The following is an 11,954-nucleotide window of genomic DNA, read 5'->3' as shown; positions in this document are numbered from 1 at the left end:
GGAGCTGTGCCCAGGAGCATTAGATTTATCCTGACTGAAACTTTGATACAGAACTCTGGACCCTTAGACATCCCACTCGACGTGGAAGACTGAAGAATCTCCCTTGTGGTCAAGGAGTGACCACCCTGTGCAAACAGGTACCACCCAGCGCCCAACGGTTTGCTTTGTTGCAGTTCCCGCCAGAACTCGAGCGACAGAGATCGACAAGACCCAGCTTCCCTGACTTCTAACAGCACGATCCGAAGTCCCAGCGAATCTGAGACCCGTGGAAGCGACGTGAAGCGCGGAGCCGGCCATCTTTAAAAGACTGCAAAGTGCTGACCGTGCAGCTCCCGAGGCACCCTCGAAGCTGTGCATTGGGGTTTGAGAAGCCCCAGCCCCGAGCAGCCGTGCACCGAAGATCACCCCTCTACACTCACCGAGTGCTGCATGGGGCCCTTTTGCATTTTCCTGCTCGACGCGTTGGTCCGGTCGCTTGCCCGTTGGCTAGTGACCCCAGAACCGATGAACCTTTGAAACTACTCTGCTAGTCTGGTTGCTCCAGACTGGCCCTCGCTCCCCTAAAAAGGAGCCACCGCTCTGACCTTGCTGGTCCGAGTAAAAAGCGAATTTCCAATCCTGCATGGGTTGCCTTTGCCAAGGCCTGTTGACTCCGATCCGGAAACCGACACCGCCGACAGCGAGAGCCTTTGTGGGACAGCTCGTGATCCACTCCTGGTCATCCTCGATGCCCCAGAGTCCACGTGGCAGCGGAGTCAAGCTTCCCGTCAAGCACCTGATTGCGCCCGACATCGCCTGGTTCCTTCCTGGTTCCATCCTGGTCACTGGCTAGTGACCCAGACTCTGTCCCCTCTGCTTTCAGGTACTGTACATCTTCGATCCACCCTTGGATCCAACCGGACTCTTCTCTCCTGGCCGCCTGCAGCATCTTCATCTCCAGGCTCCATAGAACTCCACGACGAAACCCGACACACTTTGGCACCTATGCACCCGCTTCCTGTGGGTGAGGTAACGATCTAACACCGGTGCTCCTGTAGTGGTTTACACCTCTAGTGTCCTAGTTTAAAGTGGCTTAATTCTATTCCAGTCGGAAGACTTCCAAAACAGTAACTTTGTAACTTTTACGCACCATTGACTTTGCATTGGTGCATGCGTGTGCTTTTAGCGCTGCACCCGATTCCCGCGGGCTACTCCCATCCTAACTGCTGTTAGTCCAGTCTAGTCCAAGCGATTCCCAAGGCCCTAGGCCTTACCACTGTTCGTAAAGTGATACTTATACCATTTATTTAGTATATGGTTTGAGTGGCCACCGGCCCTATCCATAATTATGCAACTTGTGTATGTTTAACTGTGCTTTTGTTTAAACGCTTGTGCCTCTGGACTCATAAAGAGTACAGAGGATTATTCTAGTAATAAATACATATATTTTTATAATATATAACTTGTGTGGTGTCCTTTCATTTGATATTACAGGATTGCATATGGTAAAACAGCTGGCTTCACATGCCCTCTTGAGTTAAGCCTAAGACTGCTTAGTCCATGCTACCATTAGGATAGCTTGTCGATAAGGTTGACTTACAACCACCACCATAAAAGATTGTTTGGACTGATACAAGGTGCTCACTAGAATAGTGAACATTATACATCAGGCCAACTTCTCACATTGGTGTGCAGCGGTTGGGATTTGAGTTTTCTGTTGTTTTACCATTGCAATCTTTATATCATTTGAAAGATCACATTAAGTACTATAGGTACATATAAACAAAGCTTACATACTTAAGTTCTACTGAACTTAGTAGTTGTAGACTAAAGGGCTTAGCACACCCTGACTACAACTCACTAGCAAGGTTCTAGTAGGAAAACACATAGTGTAGGTAAGTGCACCACTTACACCTCACTAGAAGTCATGTCTGGCACAGGTGAGCCAAGCAATGCTCTGCCTGTGACAGGTGACCTTACCAAGGCACCTTCCAGATATGGGAAAACTCAGCTTCAAGGACTTGAGTGGCTTGTGCACCTCAAGGGGGCTGAAAAAGGGTCACAACCCTACTATCTCAATCCTGATAAGTGCCCTAGAGGCAGATGATCTTGCTAAGGCTGCAGCAGCCCCCACAGGAAATCCAGGAGATGAGGTAAACCCCCCCTGAAACTTTCCCCATCACTCCCATAGTATTGGATGAGGAGGTAGCAGATGATGAGGATTCAGATGATCAGGGGGATCTCCAGGTCCAAGTTGGCAGGCTTAACCATGCTAACTTGAGCCTACATGGGGATGGAGAGGGGAACCACCTCCCCAGACCCGATAGCAGAATACTCCCTGGCAATAGAAGAGAGAGATCCTTTTCAAGGGAATCTAACCTTTCTAATGCCTCAAGGGGATCTCAAAGAGGAATGACTTCCCCCCACAGAAAAGAGCATAAGGCCAGGATGAGAGCTGTCAAACTCCAGATAGAGAGGGAAGAGATAGCCTTGGCCCAAGCTAAACTTGCTTTAGCAAGGGAACAAAAATTGAGTGGGTTAGAACCCACTGGTGGCAGCATAATTCCTAAAGAGAAAGACAGGTCCTATGACAATAGAAACCTGACAAAGATTGTGCCCCCCTACAAGGAAGGGGATGACATCCACAAATGGATGACTGCTCTGGAGAGAGCCTGCATGGTACAGCAGGTTCCTCAAGATCAGTGGGCAGCAATCTTATGGTACTCCTTTTCTGAGAAAGGGAGAGACAAGCTCCTCACTGTTAGACCTGAGGATGCTAAAAACTACTCTGCCCTGAAGAGTGCTCTTATTGATGGGTTTGGCCTAACCACTGAGCAATACAGGTTGTTGTTCAGAGATACCCAAACAGCTCAGACTCAGGACTGGACTGATTTTGTTGATTGTGCCACTAAGGCTCTGGAAGGTTGGTTACTGGGAAGTAAAGTTACAGACTATACAGGATTGTACAATCTAATAATGAGAGAACAGATCCTTAATAATTGCCAGAACCAGTTGTTGCATCAACACCTGATTGACTCAGATCTGACCTCTCCCCAAGAATTGGGAAAGAAGGCAGACAAATGGGTCAGAACCAGGGTTAAGCAGAAACCCCAGAATCATGGAGGTGATCAGAAAAAGGCAGACCAGAAGGGTGGAGAACAGAAACAAAAAGACCAGAAGTCTTCTTCAGGCCCCCAAACGAGTTCTAAAGAAGGGGGGGTCCGAAAATGGAAACAAAAAGAAGAAGGTTGAAGGCCCAAAGAAACCTTGGTGTAATAACTGTAAGTCAGTGTCCCACTGGGGAAGTGAATGCACTAAGAAAGGACCAGTACCTACCACTGCAGCCCCTAAGGCACCTGCACCCCCTAGTACAGTCAGCAGTGGTAGTGCACAACCCAAGGCTTTAGTGGGGTTAACCCTGGGTACTGAGATGGAGTCTGTCCTAGTCAGAGTCCCTACTCAGGCAGTTCTGCTCTATGATGTGGACATGGATATGTACCCTACTGTGAGTCCCAATACTTTGGGCAAGTATAGGCAGACGCCTTTAATCAATGAGAAAATGGCTCAGGCCTACAGGGACACATGTGCCAGTGTCACTATGGTGACACCTAACTTTGTGGACCCTGGACAAATTGTACTAGGTGAAAATTACCTAGTGTCCAATGCTAGCAGTGCCACTACTACACATAGTGTGGCTGTTGTTAACTTCTCCTGGGGAGGGGTAAATGGCCTCAAGAAAGTTGTTGTGAGTGCAGACCTCCCAGTAGACTGTCTATTGGGCAATTATCTAGAGAATTCCATATGGTCATAAGTGGAGTATAGGACTCATGCAGAGATGCTAGGTATTTCAGCACATGTCCTTGCTGTAACCAGGTCCCAGGCCAAGAAATGCCCACCTGAACCTGTGGTGGATCTTGAAACAATAGACCAACCACAACCCAAGAGAAAGAGCAAGAGGGTTAAGGCAGTGCCTTCCCACTTGCCCCAGGTTGAGGATCAGCCCTCTCAGGAGGATGGTTCTGTGAACCCAGAGGAGACTGTCCTGGAAGAACCTGAACTTGATCAGGTTGAGTTTCTGGGGACAGGGGGACCCTCAAGGGCAGATCTGGGGCAGGCTCAGTTAACTTGCCCTTCTCTTGAACCCCTCAGACAGCAAGCTGCTGCTGAGGCTGCTGGGAATGCTCAAGGTACCCATAGAGTGTATTGGGATGATGGGCTCCTTTATTCAGAGGTTAGAGACCCCAAGCCTGGTGCTACCAGGAGGTTGGTTATTCCTCTGCAATTTAGGGGCTTCCTTCTCACCTTGGCCCATGAAATTCCCCTAGCAGGATACGTAGGCCAGACTAAGACTTGGGAAAGACTTGTCCCACACTTTCACTGGCCTCACATGTCAGAGAATACAAAAGAGTTTTGTCGCTCCTGTGACACCTGTCAAGCCAGTGGCAAGACAGGTGGCATCACAAAGGCCCCCTGATACCATTACCTGTGGTGGGGTTTCCCTTTGAGAGAGTTGGGATAGACATTGTTGGACCAATGGATCCCCAAACAGCATCTGGGCACAGATTTATACTGGTGGTAGTGGATCATGCCACCAGGTATCCAGAGGCAATTGCCCCGAGGACCACAACAGCACCTGTTGTGGCAAGGGCCCTACTTGGAGTTTTCTCCAGAGTGGGCTTTCCAAAGGAGGTACTTTCAGACAGAGGTACCAACTTCATGTCTGGATATTTGAAAGCAATGTGGAAAGAGTGTGGAGTGAACTAGAAGTTCACCACACCCTACCATCCACAGTGCAATGGGCTTGTTGAAAGGTTCAACAAGACCCTAAAGGGAATGATAAAAGGGTTACCTGAAAAGCTTAGGCGAAGATGGGACATCCTTTTACCCTGCCTGCTCTTTGCTTACAGAGAGGTCCCACAGAAGGGGGTTGGCTACAGCCCTTTTGAACTTTTGTTTGGCCACCCTGTGAGGGGTCCATTGTGTCTTGTGAAGGAAGGATGGGAGTTACCTCTCAAAAAGCCTAAACTTGATGTGGTGGACTATGTACTTGGTCTCCGCTCCAGGATGGCTGAATACATGGAGAAGGCAACTAAAAACCTGGAGGCCAGCCAAGAATTACAGAAAGCTTGGCATGACCAAAAGGCTGTCCTGACTGAGTACCCGCCAGGGCAGAAGGTGTGGGTGTTGGAGCCAGTGGCCCCAGCAGCCATCCAAGACAAATGGGCTGGACCCCACACCATACTTGAGAAAAAGGGAGAGGTCACCTACTTGGTGGACCTTGGCACCCCTAGGAGCCCCCACAGGGTGCTCCATGTAAAGAGATTGAAAGCATATGTGGACAGGGCAGACATGGGCTTGCTCATGGCAACAGATGGGGACCAGGAGGAAGAGAGTGACCCTCTCCCAGACCTGTTATCCCAAAACCCTGATGATGGTTCAGTGGATGGAGTAGCCTTGGCAGGCAGCCTCTCTGACCAGCAGCAAGAGGACTGTAGACAAGTTCTGCAGGCTCACATACACATGTTTTCTCTCACACCCAGTCAAACTAACTGGTGCACCTATGAGGTGGACACTGGTGACAGTCTGCCCGTGAAAAATAAAATCTACAGGCAACCTGACCATGTCAGGGATTGTATAAAGGCTGAGGTGCAGAAAATGCTTGAACTTGGAGCAATTGAGCCATCAGAGAGCCCCTGGGCCAGCCCAGTAGTCCTTGTGCCAAAACCTCATACCAATGATGGAAAGAGAGAAATGAGGTTCTGTGTGGACTATAGAGGCCTCAATGCTGACACTAGGACAGATGCTCATCCTATTCCAAGGGCAGATGAGCTCATAGATAACTTGGCTTCTGCCAAATTTCTGAGCACATTTGATCTGACAGCTGGCTATTGGCAAACCAGGTTAGCTGAGGAGTCTAAGGCCAAAACAGCATTCTCAACCCCCAGTGGACATTATCAGTTTGTGCTAATGCCCTTTGGTTTGAAGAATGCACCTGCCACTTTCCAAAGGTTGGTGAATCAAGTCCTTGCTGGATTGGGTGACTTTTTTGCAGCATATCTAGATGATACTGCTGTCTTCAGCTCCACCTGGGAGGATCACCTGATCCGCCTGAAGAAAGTTCTGAAGGCCCTGCAAAAGGCAGGCCTGACTATCAAGGCTACCAAGTGCCAGATAGGGCAGAGCAAGGTTGTGTACCTGGGCCACCTAGTAGGTGGGGGTCAGATTCAACCATTGGAGAGCAAGATCCAGGCCACACAGGACTGGGCTCCTCCAACTACCCAGACACAAGTCAGAGCCTTCTTGGGCCTGACTGGGTATTATAGGACATTTGTAAAGAACTATGGGCCCATTGTGACACCATTGAATGATCTGACATCCAAGAAGATGCCTAAAAAGGTTCAGTGGACAGTTAGCTGTCAAAAGGCATTTGATGACCTGAAGAAGGCCATGTGCTCTGCACCTATCCTAAAGAGTCCTGACTACTCCAAAGAGTTCATTGTCCAAACAGATGCTTCTGAGTTGGGGGTGGGAGCTGTGCTTTCACAACTTAATGTAGATGGTCAAGACCAGCCCTTTGCTTTTATTAGCAGAAGGCTGACCCCTAGAGAGAGACGTTGGTCAGCTATTGAGAGGAAGGACTTTGCTGTGGTTTGGGCCCTGAAGAAGTTGAGACCATACTTATTTGGCACTCACTTCAAGATTCAGACAGACCATTTCCCTACAGGGGGTGGACTTTACAGTGGAGCACAGACCAGGGACTGACCATGGCAATGCAGATGGTCTCTCCAGGTACTTCCACTTAGAACATGAAGACTTATCTGGTCAAGGTTAAGTTTAATGTCCCTGCGTTTGGGGGGGGGGGTATGTAGGAGAGTAGGGTCTGCTTTCCTATGGTCACCCCAATTTTTGCTTTTTGCTTCACTGGTTTTCGACATAATGTGGCTGTGGGCCTGCTAATCAGACCCACAGCCTGCTGTTCTCTCTCTAAATTCAACACCATGTACTTTAGGTACATCACCAATTTGGTACTGGACACCTTATCAGCCCCTGTACAGTGTACTATAGGTACCCAGGGCATAGGTGCATCCAAGGCCTACCAGGGGCTGCAGCATATCTTTTGCCACCCCTGGCTGGCCATCCAAACTGACACAACTGGCTGATCACTCAGCTGGGGCAAGGTTGTGTAATCACCCCTTGCTTAGATATAGTATACCTATATCTAAACCTATATCTGGACACATATATACCTATAAGTGACTCCTATGGCAGGCTTTAACAATCCTGGAGGCAGAGTGCTTGGTTTTATGTGAGATGGTGCTCTAGCATGAGCTGAGCCTGTCTGCAGCTTTCGGAACCATTTCCTTACAGCTGTTCTAGGATACTGCCATACCATATACTCTTAAGTGCATTATAATCCTTGCGGTTATTGCTCACTTTGGTTTGGCTTTATCAAAACATGTCGTGTAAGGTGTCATACACTTTGGAATACTACCCCCTCGCCAGTTCTGGCGACGGGGGTAGCATTCCACCCTTCTAGAGGGAGAAGACATGTGGGTAACAGTAAACGCTGTTAAAACTGACCAGAGCCCCAGCATCACAAAATGGATGCTGCTGCCACCGACACAAGTCTGGCCTCCTGCTGCTGACCGAAACCTGGCAGGGGAGGCTTGGACAAAGGATTTCCTGTCACATGGAGGTGTCACACCACCCCAGACAGGAGATAGCGGATTGGAGCATGGAGGGCTGAATGAAACCAGACACTGCCTGGGGCACACAAGGTGTCCCATGCAAAATCCAGTCAAACCGGTTCTGGGGCACTCCATCCCTAGCTCTGGCACGAAACTGGACAAAGGGAAAGGGGTGTAATGACCCCCTTCCCTGGTCCCACCCATAGGAGGGATCTAGCAGGTAAACCAGCCCTTTGATTTGGGAATAAAGGTAGGAGCTGTGCCCAGGAGCATTAGATTTATCCTGACTGAAACTTTGATACAGAACTCTGGACCCTTCGACATCCCACTCGACGTGGAAGACTGAAGAATCTCCCTTGTGGTCAAGGAGTGACCACCCTGTGCAAACAGGTACTATCCAGCGCCCAACGGTTTGCTTTGTTGCAGTTCCCGCCAGAACTCGAGCGACAGAGATCAACAGGACTCAGCTTCCCTGACTTCTAACAGCCCGATCCACAGTCCCAGCGAATCTGAGACCCGTGTAGGCGACATGAAGCGTGGAGCCGGCCATCTTGAAAAGATTGTGAAGTGGTCCGAGTGCTGCGTGGGGCCCTTTTGCATTTTCCTGCTCGACGCTTTGGTCCGGTCGCTTGCCCGTTGGCTAGTGGCCCCAGAACCGACGAACCTTTGAAACTACTCTGCTAGTCTGGTTGCTCCAGACTGGCCCTCACTCCCCTAAAAAGGAGCCACCGCTCTGACCTTGCTGGTCCGAGTAAGAAGCGAATTTCCAATCCTGCGTGGGTTGCCTTTGCCAAGGCCTGTTGACTCCGATCCGGAAACCGACACCGCCGACAGCGAGAGCCTTCGTGGCACAGCTCGTGATCCACTCCTGGTCATCCTCGATGCCCCAGAGTCCACGTGGCAGCGGAGTCAAGCTTCCCGTCAAGCACCTGATTGCGCCCGACATCGCCTGGATCCTTCCTGGTTCCATCCTGGTCACTGGCTAGTGACCCAGACTCTGTCCCCTCTGCTTTCAGGTACTCTACATCTTCGATCCACCCTTGGATCAACCGGACTCTTCTCTCCTGGCCGCCTGCAGCATCTTCATCTCCAGGCTCCATAGAACTCCACGATGAAACCAGAAACACTTTGGCACCTATGCACCGGCTTCCTGTGGGTGAGGTAACGATCTAACACCGGTGCTCCTGTAGTGGTTTACACCTCTAGTGTCCTAGTTTAAAGTGGCTTAATTCTGTTCCAGTCGGAAGACTTCCAAAACAGTAACTTTGTAACTTTTGTATGTTTAACTGTGCTTTTGTTTAAACGCTTGTGCCTCTGTCCTCATAAAGAGTACAGAGGATTATTCTAGTATTAAATACATATATTTTTATAATATATAACTTGTGTGGTGTCCTTTCATTTGATATTACAGGATTGCATATGGAAAAACAGCTAGCTTCACATGCCCTCTTGAGTTAAGCCTAAGACTGCTTAGTCCATGCTACCATAAGGATAGCTTGTCTATAAGGTTGACTTACAACCACCACCATAAAAGATTGTTTGGACTGATACAAGGTGCTCACTAGAATAGTGAACATCATACATCAGGCCAACTTCTCACACCCCACCACTGGAAAAGACAGGCTGAGCTCGCACAGAGGCCTCTGACATCGCCTCTCCCAGTCTGCTCCTCACTGCAGCCCCCACCACTGGAAACGACAGGCTGGGAGCTCACAGAAGCCTCTGACATCGCCTCTCCCCGCCTGCTCGTCCTTTCAGCCCCCACCCCATTGCTGTATATAAGCACCACTCCTGTGCACAAACATGCGTTCTTTTCTTTCCGTGCCTTTGGATGCACTCCACTTCAGATGTTGTCAGTTCTTCTGGCAACTTCTATACATACTTCTAACAGTGTGCTAGGAAACAATGTTCAAACTGAAGATGACCGGATTGACGCTGTGCCACGACAGCAAGAAATAAATCTCAGTAACAGATCAGCACAAGATGTCTTTGGTGCCTCGACTCGCGGCACAACTCTGTTGTGTGATAAGTGTGCCCTCAGGCACCCAGACGTCACTGAGTGCTGAGAGGCGAAGCAACACAAGCATATGCAAGATAAATGCAAGGAATGAGCATGGATGAAAGCAAACATTACGGTCTAAAAAGGTGGGCACATGCTTGCGATAAAAAGTTAACCATACCAGCAGATCAATGGTGCACTTTGCACAATACCATTGCAAGATGGTCGCTCTGTACATATCTCAGTGATCCGCCGTCTTGGAACTGTTTGATGCATAATTTATCACTGATTCGGTCTAGGAGCGCTCTCCCCTGGCCACTGAATGCAATGCTTGGATTTGCATAAAGCACTCATACTGCGCCTTGATAACACAGGACAGCAGTCAGCTAGGCTTCTGGTTGCACTGGCAACTGAAGGAGCTGGCTAATTCCGGACAAGGCTCACATCTCTTGTAGCACCCATTAGCATGACTATTGGAGTTGCATGCTCAGTTTTCTTATGGTGTTAATATCACACGAGTATGTCTGGAGTTGCACTGACTTAAACTGGATGGGAATCGTTTCTAGCACAATATCTGTTATCATTTTAGCACACTGGGTAGCAGCAGAGTGCAGATTGTGAGTGCAGAGTGCAGATTGTGAGTTCAGAGTGCAGATTGTGAGTGCAGAGTGCAGATTCAGAGTGCAGAGTGCAGATTGTGAGTGCAGAGTGCAGATTGTGAGTGCAGAGTGCAGATTGTGAGTGCAGAGTGCAGATTGTGAGTGCAGAGTGCAGATTCAGAGTGCAGAGTGCAGATTGTGAGTGCAGAGTGCAGATTGTTAGTGCAGAGTGCAGCTTGTGAGTGCAGAGTGCAGAGTGCAGATTGTGAGTGCAGAGTGCAGATTGTGAGTACAGAGAGCAGATTGTGAGTGCAGATTGTAGATTGTGAGTGCAGAGTGCAGATTGTGAGTGCAGAGTGCAGATTGTGACTGCAGAGTGCAGATTGTGAGTGCAGATTGTAGATTGTGAGTGCAGAGTGCAGATTATGAGTGCAGAGTGCAGATTGTGAGTGCAGAGTGCAGATTGTGAGTGCAGATTGTAGATTGTGAGTGCAGAGTGCAGATTGTGAGTGCAGAGTGCAGATTGTGACTGCAGAGTGCAGATTGTAGATTGTGAGTGCAGAGTGCAGAGTGTGAGTGCAGATTGTAGATTGTGAGTGCAGAGTGCAGATTGTGAGTGCAGAGTGCAGATTGTGAGTGCAGAGTGCAGATTGTGAGTGCAGATTCAGAGTGCAGATTGTGAGTGCAGAATGCAGATTGTGAGTGCAAAGTGCAGATTGTGAGTGCAGAGTGCAGATTGTGAGTGCAGAGTGCAGATTGTGAGTGCAAAGTGCAGATTCATATATATGTAACAAGCCATAGTTGCAGCTTATTTATCTTATGCAACTAATAACCATTGACAAAGCCAATAGTCCTGAATTCTTGTAGGTATGATGTTACTTGTTGAATCATATATCTGGATGCAATGACAGAAACAGCAAAATACAAGTCGGGCGGAACACTATGCTAAACACAGATTTTTAGCGTAAGTGTTTTAAAGCCACGCCCTTAATTACTTTGGCCACTGATGAAGCAAGGTGGAAACAAAACATTTTTGTATACCCCTTGTAAAATTAACTATCCATAACAATAATATGTACTAAACGTGTGGTTTTGAAATTAACCAACATAGAATAGAATGCACACACACAAATACACATGGGATACTAATTTGCATGAAATTGCCAAGCATAATTTACTAATTTGTCGTATATTGTGTCATAAAAGGTACGCATTTGTCGTAATCTAATTGAAAATTGCATGAATGTGCTTTTGTCTGTTTATTTGTGGCATAAATCATGAAAATTGGTTAGTAAAAACACGCATATGTGTTGCTTAAAGGTAGGTAAATACTAACTGGGATATTATTAGAAGGGGGAGGTAAACAGAAAGGCTTTATTTAGTAAATTTACGTTTTATTCGTGTTTGTTTCTGTAATAGTTCCTAAATTGAGGCCTGTGTGAACAAACAAAATGGAAGCTGACTCTAATTCCGAGGCGGCGGTCGAAGCACGCATGCGCCAATTGGAGATGCGAGCTGCCTGTGCCTGAGCAGTATGAGTCAAGGACAGCGTGCCCTGCATCATGGGGCACATGCCAAATTTGTTGAAGTCAGCAAGTTAACTCGTGGGAATGGAACACCGAATAACAATTTAAAGGACACTTCGAAGGAAGTAAAGTTCGAACAATAGCACCACTATTTTTTGTGTCA

The sequence above is a fragment of the Lissotriton helveticus genome, chromosome 10 (assembly GCF_964261635.1).
Source record: "Lissotriton helveticus chromosome 10, aLisHel1.1, whole genome shotgun sequence".
Taxonomy (NCBI): Eukaryota; Metazoa; Chordata; class Amphibia; order Caudata; family Salamandridae; genus Lissotriton; species Lissotriton helveticus.
The sequence above is the reverse complement of the archived record's forward strand: the minus strand, read 5'-3'. Positions refer to the sequence as shown.